The sequence below is a fragment of the Podarcis raffonei genome, chromosome 13 (assembly GCF_027172205.1).
Source record: "Podarcis raffonei isolate rPodRaf1 chromosome 13, rPodRaf1.pri, whole genome shotgun sequence".
NCBI lineage: Eukaryota > Metazoa > Chordata > Lepidosauria > Squamata > Lacertidae > Podarcis > Podarcis raffonei.
Window position 1 is genome coordinate 8,787,323 of NC_070614.1, and position 9,480 is coordinate 8,796,802.

At 48.9% G+C, this 9,480-nt stretch overlaps 2 pseudogenes; both read left to right on the forward strand.

The window, feature by feature from the left end:
- Window positions 1–5,181: 5,181 nt before the first annotated feature.
- Window positions 5,182–6,556, forward strand: LOC128400285 (proteasome maturation protein-like; annotated as a pseudogene).
- LOC128399733 (heat shock protein HSP 90-beta-like) lies at window positions 6,429–8,558 on the forward strand (annotated as a pseudogene).
- The last annotated feature ends 922 nt before the right edge of the window (window positions 8,559–9,480 follow it).

Here is a 9,480-nt window from a genome sequence, read left to right on the forward strand (position 1 = left end):
AAGAGGAAGCTGGCCTTTCTGCAAAGCCGCTGCTCGCTGTCTGCTAGCCGGCAGAAAGAGGAAGTGGGCCTCTTCCAAATTCAGCAAAGCAGGATAGTAAGCAATTTTAACAGAGCAATTTAGAAAACAATTTATCAGAGCAAAACAATTTACTTTAGAAAACAATTTATCAGAGCAGAGCAATTTACTTAAATATAAAATACAGGGAATACCTTCCCTCTCCCTTCAATCATGGCTCAGCCAGGAGAGCCTGACTCTTATCCTCAGGGTCGTGGGTTGAAGCCCCACTTTGGTTGAAAGATTCCTGCATTGCAGGGGGCTGGATTGTCCTTGTGGTCCCTCCCAGCTCCACAATCCTATGATGCTAGATAGATAGATAGATAAAACTTTATTCGGCTATAAGCCCACAAGGTAAAACCAATCAATAAATAAAATAGCATTTTACATTCTAAAATATCAACTAAAATATTTCAACGCATAATCTCCTTCACGTTACATACAATCTCTAGATGTACCATATTGTGGCCTTGAATATAAAGATGGTGGATAGAGTTTACTAGATTTTAATAGTCATGCAGCATTCCATGAAGTCTTTTATATGAAAGAACTGAATTCAGGAATCTGGCAACCTGTAATGTTCTATAAGAGTCAATGTCCTGGAGTAGATAGACTAGATGTAATTCAGGTGGTTTAGCAACAGTTTCCAAAACGATTGAACTCAGAATCCTTGATCGGGGAACAATATATAAAGGACAATTAAACAAGATATGATAAAGGGATTCTATTGATTTGTTGTCACATGCGCATAAAACAGAGGTTTTACCGTGAGAAAATCTATTGCTCAGCACATTTGAGGGGAACACATTAAATTTGGCTCTAACAAAAGCGAATCTATGCGACGCAACCGATAAGGTAGACAGATATCGAGGTATCTGGGACATAAATGTAATGCCCTGATTTATCGGGGAACATGTACCTCCACCTGTAGTAAGATTTTGTTGCAAATCAACCTCCGCCAATCTTTGTTTGATGACCTTTTTTGCTGTAATTAGATCTAAATTTAGTATATCGGAAGGCGAGATTCCATAAGACAACAGTTTGGAATGGATTTTTGTTGCCCATGGGCTGGTAAATTCATCTCTCCAAAGGCACTGAATAAGATGGTAATTGGGCAATTTATGCCAAAGGGACAGCCAGTAATTAAAGGCATGTCTCCACATCAGGATCTCTAAGGAGGGGGTCTTAAGTTCTAAGCGAATAGCCGAGTTGCTTACACAGGAGGGTAGTTTCAAAAGGCGTCTGAAAAAAAGATTTTGCAATGTCACCAGAGGCATGAGGTTTACAAAAGCGCCCCATAGGCCATAGTTGCAACCACTATGATGCTAAAGGAAGAGTGGCCTAAGCTCTGCCACAAGCTCCATAGCGGTAGCAGCACCCCTTCTGCTCTGCTTTCGTTGGGACTCCTAAGTAGTGGACATACTATCAAAGGCTCATTGGCATGGATAGCCAAGGCCATCACTACCAACAACGCTCTTTGGAAAAGAGGACAGTGGATGGGAAAGGCCTCCTGAGAGGACCGTACAGTAAACTGGGTGCAAGATAGTACAAATAGTCAGAATTGGCCCTTGCATGCACATCTGATTAAACCTGTGGGGCCTGATTCAGCCAAGTGAAAGGAAAGCTGAAGGCTGCTTCTGCGGGGAAAGGGATGGGCAGGGAGACGAAGAGCCCCACCCTCCTCTTCTTCTGCAAGGGGAATAACTAACAATATAGGAGAAAAACACACAGAGTGAATTTTTCACAGCTGCACAGCTGCTGTTGTTATTTGAGTTTATTTATTGAATTATTTAAGCATGCAAAATAGGGCACGGATGTAAGGGTTGATGGGTCCAAGTAGGCATGATGGAAGCAACAGTATTTGTTCTTTAAGTGTGTCTGCCACATTTATATGTGAGGAAGCCAGAATCAAGCAGCAATCCAACAGAATAAGAAATCTAGCCACTGCTGTCTGCATTACTGACACACATCTAAAGAAGCAGGTAAGTTTTGGCACTTTGAAGTCAGTGGTTTTTATTCAAACAATGTTCCCAGTTGTGCCTCAGCTGTGTCATATCTACGGGAAACTGACAAGAATAGACCCACATCCCATGTCATTCTGGCCTCCTTCGCATGGCTGTCAAGTGTCCCTTATTTGAAGGGACAGTCCCTTATTCCAGCGCCATGTCCCGCTGCTGTCCCTTATTCATGGATGTCCCTTAAATGTCCTTTAAATGATGTCCCTTAAATTTCAAAGGAAGCAACTCCTCTCCCTCCCTCCCTGCTGGCCAGGGAGGAGGGAGGCTCCAAGTGTGTTGCTTGGCTGTGTTGCTCACCCAATAAGAAGTCTAAGAATGACTGGGGGGTGGAGCATGCATGCCTTGTGTGTGGCTAGTTAATGCAAGCTGAGGGGGTTTTTGAATGCTGGACGCCATTTTGTTGCACGTGCTGCTGCAAACTTTGCAGTGCAAAGCCAGGCTGGGGAGCCATCTTAAGTTGAGGCTGCATAGGCCTTGTGGTGCATGTGATTCAGATTCTATTCAGTTGAACCTCTGGTTACAAAGTTGGTTGGACAGTGTTCTCGAAGCTACCCAGCATGAGTTTGACCAGACTGCAGGAGGACGGGAAGACTGGAGTGCCTGGAGCAGGTGAGGCTGCAGGTCCCTTATTTTGGTTGCTGGTCCCTTATTTTCAAGGCTGCTGGTCCCTTATTTTCAAATCTGTAAGTTGACGGCTATGCTCCTTCGGGAGAAAGGGTGAAATATAAATTCAATAAATAAAATAATTATAAGTGAGTGTCCGGCTTGCAAACGTTCTTTGGAAGCCAAGCGTCCGACATGGCTTCCTTCTGAGTGCAGGAAGCTCCTTCAGCCAATCGGAAGCCGCCCCTTGTCCCCCCCCCTTCTAGAACCCACCGCTCTCAACCAACTCTCAACTGCCTCCCCCCCCCAACATTCAGACTAGCTTTAATAGCCTGACTCTGCTCCACTGCTGTGTACTCCACTATGGCTCAATTTCGCAAAGGTGAGAACCTGGAACCCCATAGGATTATAGAATTGTAGAATTGGGAGGGACCCCGAGGGTCATCTAGTCCAACCCCCTGCAATGCAGGAATCTCAGCTCAAGCATCTATGGCAGGTGGCCATCCCACCTCTGCTGAAAAACCTCCAAGGAAGGAGAGTCTACTGCCCACTGAGGGATTTCTCCCCACTGTCAAGCAGCTCTTGCTATCAGAAAGTTCTTCCTGAAGCTGAGTTGGAATCCCCTTTCTTGTAACTTGAATCCACGGCTTCAGGTCCTAAGGGCTTCTGGAGAAGGAGAAAACAAGCTTCCTCCTCGCTGTGATGGCCCTTGAGATATTGACAGGGCTGCATGGTGCGGCTCTCATATCCATGTCCTGAGGGACAGAGAGCAAAACATCTCTCTCTCTCCCCTTTCTCCAGCGCAGGCAGAATTGCAAGGGGTCAGTGCATCTGGCTGGTAAGGAGATGGTCAGAGTTTAGAGCCCAGCCAGGGCTGGCTGTGGGCAGGATATTTTCTGTTGTGAATTACTGGTTGGTAACTTCCTCTGTTTTTATTTTCCTTTCTGTCTCACAGGTTCTCAGGCAGGAAGGCAGAAGCAGAAACAAATATCCCTGGACATTGTGGTATGTTAATTCCTTGGGGAATTCGTTTCCCACATATTTAGTTATTTATATTTCTATACCGCTTTATATTTTTAATAAAAATCTCAAAGCGCTTGACAGCATAATAAATCAATAAATCAATCAAACACTAGCTGGGCAATGTTCCTCCGGCCTCAGAGGAGCCTCTTCAGTGGGGCTGGCTGGTGGGGCTGGTCCTCGCCCCCCAGGCCAGGTGGAAAGGGCCTTGCAGGGAGCGGCCTTCACCCTCCCACCTGCCCCCTATGTCCCTCCGCTGGCTGGCCGCCCCCTGATGTGGCTGGGGGGAGAGAAAAGATGAAAGGCAATTTGCCCCAGAAGAAAATCTTCTGTCCCCTAGAGTGGATGCCTATGGCAGGAGAGTAAAATGTCTTTCTTCTTTCGCAGGGACATGGTTTGGAAGCGCGGGTCAGGGCTCCGGCCAAGCAGCAGCCCAGCGGTGCCACGTCCCAAACCAACATCTGCAGGTATGCTGTGCCCTTCTGTGGCAGGGGTGGGGCAGTCTGAGGATGACACGGCCGGTGTGCTCACACTGGGCTATTGCCTCATAAGAAAAGGTTTTTAATAGAGGGTGAACTGAATGGGTGGAGGGTTGGAGGAGAGGCAGAAAGAAGAGCTCATTTGACCGTGGCTAGGGGGCACGATCTGGACGGTTCTCCAGGGGCGCAAGATCACTCAGCTACGGCTCTGCCTACAGGGCGCCCTTGACATATGAGAGCCCAAAGTTGGCCCTTGGTTGGGCACAGTTCCAGATTAAAACCTGTGGAGGCCCCTAGGCAGTCAAAATCGCCCTGGGCTCCTTGCAAATCATATCCTGATACGTTTTTTATTTTAGCAACCAACAATAATTAATAGGCAAAACAAACAGTACTTATTCTGATCCGTTGTTGCCTGGCCTATAGGCCTACTCTGTCCATTGAATAATCTGGCTCTGGTGGAGATCAATCCCAGAATTCGCCCTGTCTCCCCCAATCAGACTAACTGAGCTTGTTTCTTCCTTAGGCGAGAGGCCGGCCAGAGCAAAGGGGGAAAGGCTCCCAGCTCAGGTAAGTGGAAATGCCAACCAGTGCCCCATATTTTAGGAATGCTTCCTTCCCTTGTGCCCCACCCTTATGCCCCAGAGTGGGGCTAGCATGGCAGGGAGCCAGGCGCCTGCTCATGTTTCTTTTTTCTTTGCAGTGTGGGAGCCTTTCCCCAACACCTATTTTGTTCTGGCCAAATCCCTGGAGAGACGTGGCGAACATCAGGTAAGAGGGCAGAGGGAATGAAGGGATCTTTGTGGAACATGTTTTGGGAGTCCTAGAAACACACTCCCCACCTGTGGCTTCCATTCTCATGTGATGTCCTTCTTCCTCCACAGGGCCACGCCTCCAGGGATGAGGCTCCAGCGCCGGCTCCCGGAATGAAGAACCGAACAACATCCAGGCGGTTCCCGGCTGTCGTCCCTCGCGGCGCGTCCCCACTGCCCCTCCTCCGTACGGGCATGGCTCCATCCCGGCCCGGTTTGGCACAGAAGCAGCAGCCAAAGTTTCCTCCCATTAAAACAGCTTCTCAGGTGAGGGAGGAGACTTTGGCTGTTGCTTCTGTGCTAGGCCGGTCGGACGCCCGTACGGTGGAGAAGTGGGGAGCCCTGATAAGATCAGGTAAGTGGAAATGCCCCTTCCCAGGTCCCCCACCCTCCTGCCCCAGACTGGGACTAGCGTGGCTGGGAGACAGACGCCTTCTGATGTCTCTGTTTCCTTTGCAGCGAGGGAGAAGTTCAGCCGTGGAACCGCCGCATTCCTCCGGGAGGGACTGGAGCCCAGACGACGGCCTCTCGCCCCTGAGGTAATGGGACAGGGGGAAGGAGGGGGGCCTTAGGAAACACACAAAGAGGGCCTGCGGGATCAGGCCAAGGGCCCATCTGGTCCAGCCTCCTCTTCTCCCAGGGGCCACCCAGATGCCACTGCGAAAGCAGCCAACAGGATTCGAGCCCAGGAAGCAGTGCTTCAAAGATCCCTTCTTTCTTGCAGGATCTCGATCGTGCACCGCTGTGGCTGCTGCCCAAGCCTCCCCCCAAAAGACCAGGTAAGAGGAAGGGTGCCTTTGCATGGGGCAGGGAGAAGGCTGGGGGGCCTTTCTACAGGGGTTGCTTCACTACATCTCCCATTGTCTTTGACCACTGTCCTTCCCCCCCTTCTTTTTTTATAAAAAAACACAGCTTGAGGCGAATTCCAGAACGGATGGATCTCAGCTGAAGGACTGTATTCCGGTTTCTGATTTGTCAGCTGCTGAAGCATTTGAAAGCTGTGACGTGATAAATAGAGGCTTTACAAATGTGAAGAATGAACTTTTCCCTGTTCATCCTTTGGACACACCGGATAATTTTGTTGTTGTTGTTGCTAAATCAAGATAAGATGAATTTTTCTACTCTGAGAAATATTCCGGGGCTGCATGCACCGCTGAAGCTGCAGACAGAATTCCAAGCAGTGAAGCTGCTCTAGCATCTTACTTCCTAGTTCTAACTTGTCCCTGGATATCTGGAAAGGCAACTGTGACTGCATTGGTTTTGAGGATATTCTGAACGACCCGGCACAGAGTGAAGGAATGGGAGATCCTCATCTTTTGGTTGAACACAAACTTGGTTTCTTATAATGCGCACATCCTCCATCCTTCCGTTCATGAAAATGTTTCTTACCTGTGTCCCTGTGGGTTCAAGTAAACCATATAAACAGTAGTTGTACAGCAGTTGTTTTGATACACACCTTCCAGGCAGAGACTGCCCAGCTTATGTCCCTAATAATCAACACCTTTTACTCCAACAAGGAAATCTTTATGCGGGAGATCATTTCCAACGCCTCTGATGCACTGGACAAGATCCGCTATGAGAGTCTGACAGATCCCTCAAAGATGGAACGTGGCAAAGAGCTGAAGACAGATATCATTCCCAATCCCCATGATCGCACCCTCACCTTGGTGGACACCGGTATTGGCATGACAAAGGTAGACCTTATCAACAATCTGGGCAGCGTTGTGAAGTCTGGCACCAAAGCCTTCATGGAAGCCTTGCAGGCTGGTGCAGACATCTCCATGATTGGACAGTTCGGTGTGGGCTTTTACTCTGCTTACCTTGTGGCTGAGAAGGTTGTGGTTATCGCCAAGCACAACGATGATGAAGAGTATGCCTGGGAGTCATCTGCAGGCGGCTCCTTCACTGTCAAAACTGACCATGGCGAACCCATTGGCTGTGGTACCAAAGTGATCTTGCACCTGAAGGAAGATCAGACTGAATACCTGGAGGAACGTTGCATCAAGGAAGTGGTGAAGAAGCACTCCCAGTTCATCGGCTACCCTATCACCCTCTATCTGGCGAAGGAGCGTGAGAAGGAAATCAGCGACGATGAGGCAGAAGAGGAAAAAGTGGAGAAGGAGGATGAAGAGGCAGCCCCCAAGGATGAGGAGGAGAAGCCCAAGATTGAAGATGTGGGCTCAGATGAAGAGGAGGAAGGTGGCAAGAGCAAGAAGAAGACCAAGAAGAACAAGGAAAAGTACATCGACCAGGAGGAACTGAACAAGACCAAGCCCATCTGGACCCGAAACCCTGATGACATCACTCAGGAGGAGCTTGACTAATGATTGGGAAGACCATCTGGCTGTTAAGCACTTCTCTGTGGAGGGGCAGTTGGAATTCCGGGCGCTTCTCTTCATCCCACGCCGGACCCCATTGACCTCTTTGAGAACAATAAGAAAAAGAACAACATCAAGCTCTATGTGAGGCGCGTCTTCATTATGGATGAACTCATCCCAGAGGACCTGAGCTTCATCCGGGGTGTAGTGGACTCCGAGGATCTGCCCCTGAACATCTCCCGTGAGATGCTGCAACAAAGCAAGATTCTCAAAGTGATTCGCAAGAACATCGTCAAGAAATGCCTGGAGCTTTTTGCAGAGCTGGCGGAGGACAAAGAAAACTACAAGAAGTTCTACGAGGCCTTCTCCAAAAATCTCAAGCTGGGGATCCATGAGGACTCTACCAACAGCAAACGCCTGTCAGAACTGTTGCGGTACCACACTTCCCACTCCGGCGCCGAGATGAATTCCCTCTCCGAATGTGTCCCGTATGAAGGAAAACCAGAAAAGCATCTCTTACATCACAGGTGAGAGCAAGGAGCAGGTGGCTAACTCTGCCTTTGTGGAGCGAGTGAGGAAACGTGGTTTTGAGGTGGTGCACATGACAGAGCCCATTGATGAGTATAGCGTCCAGCAGCTGAAGGAATTGGATGGCAAGACCTTGGTGTCCGTCACCAAAGAAGGGCTGGAGCTGCCAGAGGATGAGGATGAGAAGAAGAAGATGGAGGAAAGCAAAGCCAAGTTTGAGAACCTTTGCAAACTCATGAAGGAAATCCTGGAGAAGAAAGTTGACAAGGTGACGGTCTCAAACAGGCTGGTCTCCTGGCCCTGCTGTATTGTCACCAGCACCTATGGCTGGACCGCCAACATGGAACCTATCATGAAGGCCCAGGCCTTGCGAGACAACTCCACCATGGGCTACATGATGGCCAAGAAGCACCTGGAGATCAGTCCTGACCACCCCATTGTAGAGACACTGCGTCAGAAGGCCGAGGCAGACAAGAACGACAAGGCCCTCAAGGACCTTGTGGTGCTGCTCTTGGAGACAGCACTGCTTTCCTCTGGCTTCTCCTTGGAGGATCCACAGACTCACTCCAAGCGTATCTCTAGGATGATCAAGCTGGGGCTTGGGATTGAGGAAGATGAGGTTGCTGCTGAAGAGCCTAGTGCCGCTGTCTCTGAAGATATCCCCCTCTGGAAGGAGACGAGGATGACTCACGCATGGAGGAGGTGGATTAAAGAGAGGGCGCTCACCTCCCCCTCTGTCTTGCCCCCATCCATTCCCTGCACCATCACCTTGCTCAGGAAGACTGGCTCTGGCATGCCTTCGTAAGCAGTCTCTCACTGCCTTCCTGTATAATTGGTAGCCAGTGGGACAAGGGGTCTCCACACCTATCTGATCTGCCTTTCTGCTTGTTTAGAAAAAAGGCTGCTTTAGGGGAAAGGGACCGGCCCACTGGTTTTAGGTTTCCCCTCTCCCCATGCGAGTTTTATCCTTTTTCTGCTGGGCCACCAAGCATCCATCCGACCACAGCTGAGGTGAACACAGTGAATGTCCTCCCCACTAATAGAGCAGTGAGTTGACTCCTTGCCTCCCTCCCTCCCTGCTGCCCTTTGTCCTCAGAGAGCGGGGACTTGTACTCTTGTTGGCTGTTTGTATTTGGTTTTGTTTTACTGGAATTAAAATAACAAAGAATGTGGTTTACCTTGATGAAAACAAGGCACATTAAATGCTTCAATATATTACTTTCGTTCTGTGTTTACTGTCAGTACAAATGTCTTGTAATTGTCGCCTGTGGCTTCTAAAACCAGGCCCTCCAACATTTCTCCAGTGAGAATAGGGATGTCCCATTCCATCATGATAATTTTACTATTTATACCCTACCCATCTGATTGGGTTGCCCCAGCCACTCTGGGCAGCTTCCAACATATATAAAAACATAATAAAACATTAAACTTTTAATAAAAAAAACAACCTTCCCTATACAGGATTTTCTTCAGACAGCTCGGGGGTTGGATAACTCCATACCCTCCAACATCTCTCCAATGAAAACAGAGAAATCCTAAGGAAAAGTGGGGCATTGTGGGATCAAATCAGAAACCGCGACGGCTTCTCCAAATTAGGGATGTGCCTGGAAAATAGGGACACTTGGAGGGTCTGTAAAAGCCACCAGCA